Source organism: Mixophyes fleayi, chromosome 7 (genome assembly GCF_038048845.1).
Source record: "Mixophyes fleayi isolate aMixFle1 chromosome 7, aMixFle1.hap1, whole genome shotgun sequence".
NCBI classification, from domain to species: domain Eukaryota; kingdom Metazoa; phylum Chordata; class Amphibia; order Anura; family Limnodynastidae; genus Mixophyes; species Mixophyes fleayi.
The window spans coordinates 71,420,054-71,429,390 of record NC_134408.1 but is presented as its reverse complement, the minus strand read 5'-3'; the positions used below and the strand labels follow the sequence as shown (position 1 = coordinate 71,429,390).

The 9,337-nt window shown below is 38.2% G+C and overlaps 1 long non-coding RNA gene across 1 annotated transcript in view; it reads left to right on the top strand.

Moving 5' to 3' along the window:
• The first annotated feature begins 350 nt into the window (after positions 1-350).
• LOC142097804 (uncharacterized) overlaps positions 351-9,337 on the top strand; it is a 47,853-nt gene continuing 38,866 nt past the window's right edge. Inside the window, exons 1-2 of the long non-coding RNA XR_012678246.1 lie at positions 351-520; positions 7,520-7,717. This is a non-coding gene — a long non-coding RNA (uncharacterized LOC142097804). The remainder of the gene's footprint in view (positions 521-7,519; positions 7,718-9,337) is intronic.

The window sequence follows — 9,337 nt, the reverse complement described above, 5'->3', positions numbered from 1 at the left end:
TAATTTAATTGTTAATTAATTTTGCTCCATAAGTTAATTATAAATTAATATTGCCCCTTTAATCAATAAATAATGCTTGCTACATACACAAGTTAATAATGCCTCCTCTTAAGTTTTAAATGGTAAGATAGTTCAAGCAACATGCTGTTTGAGCGATCTAGCCTATCCCAAGCAGATGTTCAAAAAATGTGTTTTGGGTTTTTTCAGGTGATTTTTACTCAACTGGATGTTATCGCTTAGTATTAGTTTTGCTTAAAGGGTTATCAGCTATATACTTACATTACATTCTGCTGAAAATTAATAAAATGAAGCAAATAATTTCCTGAAAAATTAACTTTATGTACCACTGAATAATATGGTACTCTACATTGTTTATTGAATACTGGACATGAAAAAATCAACAACTACATAATAACTTATGTTTTCCAGGACACTGTTTAGAATTTGATGCATCATTGGATGTAGCAGCCAAGCCATACAAAGTTGATCCCATTGTATATATTTGCCGGTTCCTATTAGGGTAAGGTTTTTTTCAGGTTTTTTTTTTGCATTTTTAACATTATGGTGTGTGTGTGATATTTTTTGGGGGAGAAAAGGGTACTTGATATTTCATTACTCCTAAGTTCTCCAACAAATTCTGTTTCCACAATGTAAAACACACTTAATCCAACATGAAACTTTATAGGTACTAGTACTTACTGACAGTTTTCACAAAGGTGTTTAACATTCGTACTTGTATAGTCTTACTTCAGACCATAACGATAAACATAAATCAACAAGCAAACAAGTACAAGTGTGTCCTAAAGACACACACTTAGAATATGACTGTGAACTGCGTTACACAAAATCAACTGTGATAGTCCTGATGTTGAATTGGACAATGTCCCATAGAGTTAGACTCGGAATCCAACAGGCAAAGGTTGGTATGTCCAAAAACTCAAATAGGTGCCTGGAGAGCGCTCCGATCGAATGCGCAACACAGTGCTGTAATGCAGTCTTTTAAGCAGCCAAAGTCGGAGAGTCTATAAAGTCCAAGAAGTGTAGAATGTACTTCAGGAATTCAATGAGGTGGGAGTTCCGTTTCTGGTGGGAGCCATTCAGTGTTGTTCCTTACCGCCCCTAGGTGAAGCGGGGGGGCGGCGTGGTCCTAGCCTCGGAACTTACAGATGCGGCTTCTCCAACGATGCGTGCATGCGCAGACTTGTAACGATGTCCCAGCTGTTTTTTTTCTTCCTCCTTTGCTGACGTGGGAGGCCTACGTCCCGGGTGATACGAAAACTGGTGATATGCTGCACCGTTTTGTATATAATCTGTAGCTGGTGTATACAGTTCATAGCATTGAAATAAAGATGAAAAGCAATTCAAAAGGAGCAGTGTGGTAGGGTAAGCCAACGCGTTTCCCCCGCACTCGGCGGGCTTCATCAGGGATGTGAGTGTGTGATACAGATATTTCTTATATACTCAATCACTGTGTCCTTGAATAAGGTAGCCAATCACAGATAGAGGGGAATTGGGATTGGCAGTGACATGGGTCAACAATAAAGTGGTTATGTCAAGAAAAGGTGCTTGACATATATATAGACAATACTGTAGGAAGAAAGACAGTTTGTAAGCAACACAGTACTGTATAGAGGGAATGTATAAGGGGTATGAAAAAATATCATTGTGCTCCATATCTCACAAGCTGATGGGTGAGATGCAGATTCAGTGGACAAAGTCAATATATATAGCACCAATATACATAAAGTTGCTGGGGTTTGTTAGATAGCTAACTGGCTATTAGCATATAGAAATTTAATTATTGTCTAGGAAAGTGCCTAATTCAAAAAATAGGTTGAGGCCTTTAGGATGGAGAGTATGTAGATCATAAATCCACCTTGCCTCTTCCCTGGATATGCTTTTGATGTAATCCCTTCCCCCCCAGTACTTATGAACTTTTTTAATGCCAAGGAAGTTTAAGGATGTAGGAACATGTTTGTGCTGAGTGGAAAAGTGTGATGAAACAATGTGTGTTTCCAACTGTTTTTTAATATTTCTGACGTGTTCAGACATTTTTGCCTGTAAGCTTCTGATAGTCCGTCCCACGTTTTGGAGTCCACACGGGCATTCCAATAGGTATATGACACCAATAGTGTCACATGAGAGTTTATCTTTGATCTCATATTCTTTTTTAGTGACAAAGGATTGAATTTTTTTGACTGGTTTGGTGGATCATCAGTTAGTGGATTTGCATGCTGCGCAACGATGGCAGTAAAAGAAACCTGTGGTGTTCTCTTGCAACCAAGTTTCTTTAAGGCTGGTGGTGTCTTTCGGTATGCAGCTAGATACTAATCTATCCTTCAGATTGGGTGCTTTCTTGTAAATAATTGTAGGTTGATCTGGTAGAAAGTGTGAAAGCTTATCATCTTTCAGAAGGATGGGCCAGTGTTTTCGCACAATTTTCTCAAATTGTTTGGAATGGATATTGTATTGGGTAATAATTTAAATCCTGTCTGGTGCCAAAGGTTTGGTTTGGGAGTGGAACAGAGATTTCCTATCCATTGATTCACCTTCTATGTAGGCTGTGTTATTGATAGCAGAATCATAATCTCTATCCAAAGATCTTTCTTTAAGTGTGTTAGCTTGCTCTTTATACGTATTGAGGTCAGAGCAATTGCGCCTAAGGTGCATAAATTGGCCTTTGGTAATGTTATTTAACCAGGGTTTGGTAATGTCCACTGGAGGCTGGGATGAATGTATTGCAGTCTGTTTGACGAAAGTTTGGGTTTTAAGCTCTCCTTTTTCTGTATAAATTTCCTGATCTAGAAATTCCACCCTCAGCTTACTTTTGGTGGCCGTGAAATGTAGGTGCAAGTTGTTATTATTGAGATATGCAATGAAGGAATGTAAATTTTCATCGGTTGTCTATGTAGCGACGCCAGATGCAAACATCCTGAATTTGTGGGTTCTTGTTCCAGATATAGGTATCATCCCAATGGGCCAAAAATAAATCTGCATAACTTGGTGCAAATTTTCAGCCCATTGCAGTGCCCCTCACCTGCTGGTAGTATTACCCACTGAACCAAGAGTTGTTGTGGTTGAGTATAAATTGAATGGACTCAATGATGAATTGGATCTGAAGTGGAGGGATGTTAGATTCGTGATTGAGTTTGTATTCTACATCCTTACAGCCCACCTCATGATCAATCACTGTACAGTGAAGAGACATCACAAGTAAGTAACGTGTAATTTCTTGCCAAAGGAACTCTTCCAAAATTCGTAGCACATCCGTGGTGTCCTTGAGGTAACTTAATTGGCGAGTGATTAGAGGTTTGAGAAAGGAATCAATGTATTGTGATAGGTTGGTGGAAAGGCAGCCTATTCCTGATACGATGGGGTGACCCGGAGGGTTCTTGAGGTCTTTGTGGATTTTGGGTAAACAATATATAACAGGAATTTTTTGATGCTGACAAGAGAGATATTCAAACTCCTGCTTGTTTATAATCCCCTTTGTTTGTGCGTGGCTCAGGAGGGTCCCTAGGCTCTTGGCAAATGCGGTGGTAGGATCCGAAGGAAGCAGCTTGTATGTGGATCTATTACTCAGTTGAGCACTGAGTTCTCTCATATAGTTGTTTTTGTTGAGGATAGTGATTCCGCCTCCCTTGTCGGCTGGTTTTATAATGAGTTGTTTGTTACCTCTTAATTCTTTAAGTGCAGTGGTTTCTGTTTTTTTGAGATTGTGTTGGTGATGTTTAGAGGTATGAGGGACCATTTTGTCTAGATCATCCTCCACCATCTTTCGAAATGTAACAATAAAGTCACCCCTCAGGTGACTTGGATAAAAAGTGAACTGTTTTTTTTAGGTCTGTTTGGATGTTTGGAGTCTGGTTGGGAAAGGGGTGGGTGTGGCCTTCTTATTCGTTAAGAAGTATTTTTTTAAAGTGAGTTACGGATAAATTTCTGATTGTCAATATAAGTATTAAATTTGTTGACGGCAGTAGTGGGTGCAAATTTTAAACCCTTGCCTAGTAGACTAATTTGGGATTCTCTAAGAGTGGTGTCACTAAGGTTGAAGATACCTTTCTACGTTATTTCTTTATTTTTTGTTTTACAATTGGCTCTTCTTCCTCCTCTAGTTCCTTTATGGAGATGGGTCTAAATTTTCTTTTCAGGCCTATCGGACTGTCGGAGATTGGAATTCTTTTGTCTGAAGCAAGGTCTGGAGGTAGACTGGCACTGGGGCATATCTCTAAAAAATGGGTAAAGGTCTGGTCAGGTTGTGTTGATGAAGAGTGGTTGTATATGGAGAATTCCTGAGTGCTAGACAGAGAAGTCTTAAATTTCTCTTGTCTTTTTCAATCAGTTGGGCCCCCTTCTTGAAATTAGATTTGGCTACTTGGGTGTAGCTGGGGACTGGGAATTTCAGTTGGGTAGCATGAGCTGAGCTCTGGTGATATTTGGGTGTAGGTTGTGGACTCCCTATGTTTAGGGGGTTGAATGGCTGGTAATTCCTGTTATGGTGGTTGTGTAGGGGGAGTTGTTTTCTTAGGGTGGCTATTTCCCCTGTAATGTTGGTTCCTCTTCGGTGTGTAGGTATGTGTATAAGATTGATGGTTTCTGGGGTACCAGGTTTTTTTTGCTGTATCTAAGCTTTGATCCTTTTTATATGTATTGTATATTTTGGGCCTTGCTTTTGGGTCGCTAATACCAAGTTCTTTATCTTTCAAATCCCTTCTGAATTTGTTCCCCTTAGTCTGGGTAAAGTGATCCTAAATCTTTTTTTATCTTATTTCTCGTTAGTGCTACAAGATTGGTGTAGTATTCCAGATGTTCAATAGGCTGAAGCCTTTTTTATGTATGTTGGTGACATCTTGTTCAATAGTGAGTAAAGAGCTTTCTCTAGCCTCAATGATAAGTTTGATCAGCTCAGTGGAGCAGTTGTCTAGGATGGTATTCCATCTATCCAAAAACTGGCAATTTTTGGATGTAAATGTAGGTGCCTTCTGTAGTCTCATGCCTCTGGGTATAAGATTGTGTTATATTTGTTCAATGTGGTAATTTCCCACCACTGTTTGACTTCTGTTATCGGGAGTTTTTCATAATTGAGGAAATAGGAGCAGAAATTCCCTTCGTCTATATCAGTGTTAATGCTAATTTACTCTTTGGTGAAAATCTCCTCAAGTCTGGATAATATTTCCTTTCTTTGGGAGAGTATCATGTTCGTGTGAGTGGGGCTGCTGTACGCTAATGGGGTATGAAATAATAGTTACAAATGTTGGATAGAGTGCAGCGCTCCCTTGGTGTTCATGTAGCTCCCCAAAGGAAAATAGGTAACCCCTGTCCCTATAAGTTGGTTCGATAAAGAAAAAAAATCCTTGGCGCTAAATGGAATATACACTAAGTGGTAAAGATCATATTTAATTGTTAAACAATAAAAACTTCAAGTTCTGGCCAGAACGATAAACGTAAATCAACAAGCAAACATGCACAAGTGTGTCCTATAGACACACACTTCTTAGAATATGACTGTGAACTGCGCTATACAAAATCAACTGTGATAGTCCTGATGTCGAATTGGACAATGTCCCATAGAGTCGGAATCCAACAGGCAAAGGTTGATATGTCCAAAAATTCAAATAGGTGTCTGGGGAGCACTCCGATCAAATGCGCAACACAGTGCTGTAATGCAGTCTTTTAAGCAGCCAAAGTCGGAGAGTCTATAAGTCCAAGCAGTGTAGAATGTACTTCAGGAATTCAATGAGGTGGGAGTTCCGTTTCTGGAGGGAGCCATGCCACCCTCTCTGTTGTTGCTGGGAACTGGCTGGGCTTACTTTGCCACCGTTCCCTTTCGTTATGCCAAATGCGCCCTCTAACTGCAGTAGCAGGGGCTTACTAATGCTGCCACCACTGGACTGCTTACCGGCATTCAGTTCCGGGTTTCTTCTGGGTAACTGATGCTGCTAGTGTACCCCGTTACTGGTGTAGATGGGCTGGTACCCCTGACCTTTTCCTATAGATCAGGGTTGGTGTTAATGGATCCCCCCTAGCCTATGACACTGGCCAGAGCTGCTGGGTGGCGGGCAGAGTAGTGGTACTGGAAAGCTGGGTCCAAACCTCAGAAATAGCCCGGGAACGGATTACAGTTGGGTCTAATCTGTAGGTCACAGGGATAGAGAAGTTTCCAAGCAGGTCTTTGAAGCAAGTGATGTTTATTTGCTCACCCTGGTTGAAGGTACCAGTGAGCAGGTCAGATGAAACAAGGAGAACAATTTTCAATTCAGTGCTTTATATACAGATTTGGACACAGCCTCACAGGGTAAACCAGCCCCCTGAGGCCTGAGCTATTTTTAAAATCATGATGCTATTTGTTTACCCAATCATGGATTTGCATGCAATGCAAAGCTAACAATATTTACATTTATCTGTGATCCTAAAACTTGCTGTAATTTCCTGTATCTTGTTTTAGACGCAGGATATTTAACAGCAAGTCTAATTAAAGCTTCAGGTGCTGGACCCTCACACATCAAAAGGTCTAATTAACATGGGTCCTTTCTTCAGACAGTTGCAGAATACACATTCCCAAAGAAAAGTTATGAAACCCCAAACAAGTCATTTCTCTACACCAAAATACACAAAAGACTTATTGCATCAGATACCTCAGAAATAATGTGTTTCCTCTAGCAAAGTTTAAACAAAAAACTAATTTCCTCCCCTGGTCTCAGAAAAAAAGATATTTCCTTTACCAAAATACACATACTATCAAAAATAAGTACATTTGCAATTATATATATAATTTCCTTTAATGCATAAATTAGTGTTTGTGGGGGGAGGGGAGTTATCAGTAACATTACTGCGCAATGGATGGTACATCCTATTCTATCTATATATATATATTTATATATATATATATATATATATATATATATATATATATATATATATATATCTATAATATAAATGTCTAGTGGCGTGTGTTAGTCTGTCTGTCTGTGTGTGTGTGTGTAAAAAATAAAACCAAGCTGCAGCACCACCTGCTGGGCGGAGTTATACACTGACCTACTAAATTCTTAGTGTGTGTGGGTAAAAAAATTCAGAAAGGGCTGAAATTTGGTATACTAAGATGTTTTTAATTTGTTAATTTAATTTGTTAATTGTTAAAAGTGTTTATAAAGATTTTAAAAATATATATATATATTTCTTGAAGGAGAAGTGACAGTTGGGAGTGGTTGGTGGTTGCCGGGGGTGAAAGTGGGGAGTGATTGGTGGTTGAGGCCTGGGCTATGGCCCAAATGCATGACAAGAACCTTTTCAACACCTTAAGTAGCTTGATTTGACTAGAATGCATGAGTATCATGCACGGGTTAACTTGTATATGTGTGTATATGTATATGTATATGTATATATATATATATATATATATATATATATATATATATATATATATATATATATATATATATATATATAATTATTCCATCTTGTGTAACAGTGTTAACTGTTGTTTTTCTGTTTTTGTTTTTTTTTTCTTTTTTACACACAGTTATGACTGGTTTAAAAATGCCTGGGGTAGCTTATTGCTACCAGAGCTTGATTCGTCAGAGTTGTATTCTCAAGGACTATTGTTTCCAATGGCATCGTTACTTCTTTTCATGTTTGGAACTGGAATAGCTTACTGGAGTGGAATGATTTTCAAGTCAGCAATTGAAATATTATCAAGGATATGGATAGCCTTAAAAAGGTTTGATAAAAGTTCACTTTTTCTCTCAAATAGAAAATTTATATAACTTTTTAAAAGGGCCCATCATGTAATATAACAATCTAAGGCAGCCGAGTCAAGTTACTGCTTTGAAAGCTGCATGCAACCCTTTTTTTCCCTAGTTTGCAAACCTAGGCCACTTGTAAAACTGCACACGCAGACACACATCAACATTTTCTTTATGAATAATTATTGCAGTTCTGCTCAATCATATAAATAACACAGGTCTGCGATGAAAAATCTTTTTTATCAAATTTATGTGATAGATTTTTGACTTCTGAACACGAAAATGACTCCTGATTTTGCATATCACATCACGTTTTTCTGCAAAATGTGTATTAATGAATAAATCATTTTTTTCATATTCTTTAAAATAATTAATGTGTTCTGCCTATATTTATTATAAAAGATTGTCTTAAATGAATTCAGTCAGTAGTATAGAACGTTGCAATTCAGTTTGTGTCATAAAACTTCCCGCCTAGTGCCAGATTAAGGTCCACATGGGCCTGGAGCTGAAATGTACACAGGGCCTAAACCCCATACTGTCTAAAGGAACATTGCACACATACAACAACTACAAGGTGATCTGCCGAAGGTGGAACCAAATACAACAGATGCAACACAGTTTTACTCTGTGCCGGCTCATTTTAACCCCTGCCTACCACCACATACACACACACACACACACACACACACACACAGTACACACAAAACATATACAGTTATATATTCTTCAAAAAGAAGTTTAAAAGCTGTTTTATTGCACAATGGCAACACATACGCGTCAATACCATTAGAATATTCAGTCTATCTTAAAGTAACATGAAAATTTGAAAACTGTTTTGAAACTGATTGGATATGCAAGACACAACTGCTTAATATGGGGAGATAACATTTTATGCATGGTACTTGGCCAGCAACAAGGTTGCAATGGGATAGCAGAGCTAAAAATTTACATTGGCAAAAAAACAATTGGCCAGCTCGTAAAAAAGTTTAGAAATTGAAAAAAATGTCATCAAATCCAGTTTAATAGATCCAAATAAAGTTTTACTTCCACCTCTACATATAAAATTAAGACTGATGAAACAATTTGTAAAAGCACTGCCTAAAGCTAGGGAATTTGGTGCAAAGATATTTGAAAGTTTCTCTAACATATCCGATGCTAAACTGAAGGAAGGCATTTTTATAGGCCCTATCATTAGAAAGTTAATAAAAGATGAACATGTCGGGCGTGTAATGAATATTGTGGAACTTTTGGCGTGGACTTCGTTCAAACAAGTGATTTCAAAATTTTTAGGCAATGTCAAGCATCCAATCTACAAAGAAATTGTCAGGGAAATGCTTAATAGTTACGGAAACCTTGGCTGCAATATGAGTTTAAAGGTACATTTTTTGAATTCCCATATTGAGCATTTCTCGAATAATCTCAGAGACTACAGTGAAGAACAGTGTGAACAGTTCCACCAAGACGCTAAAGATGTAGAAAGAAGATACCAGGGCCGTTGGGACATCATCATGATGGCTGACTACTGCTGAATGATAAACAGAGACGACACAGGAAAAACTTATAAATGAAAAGCTACAAAACGAAGTTTGAAGACA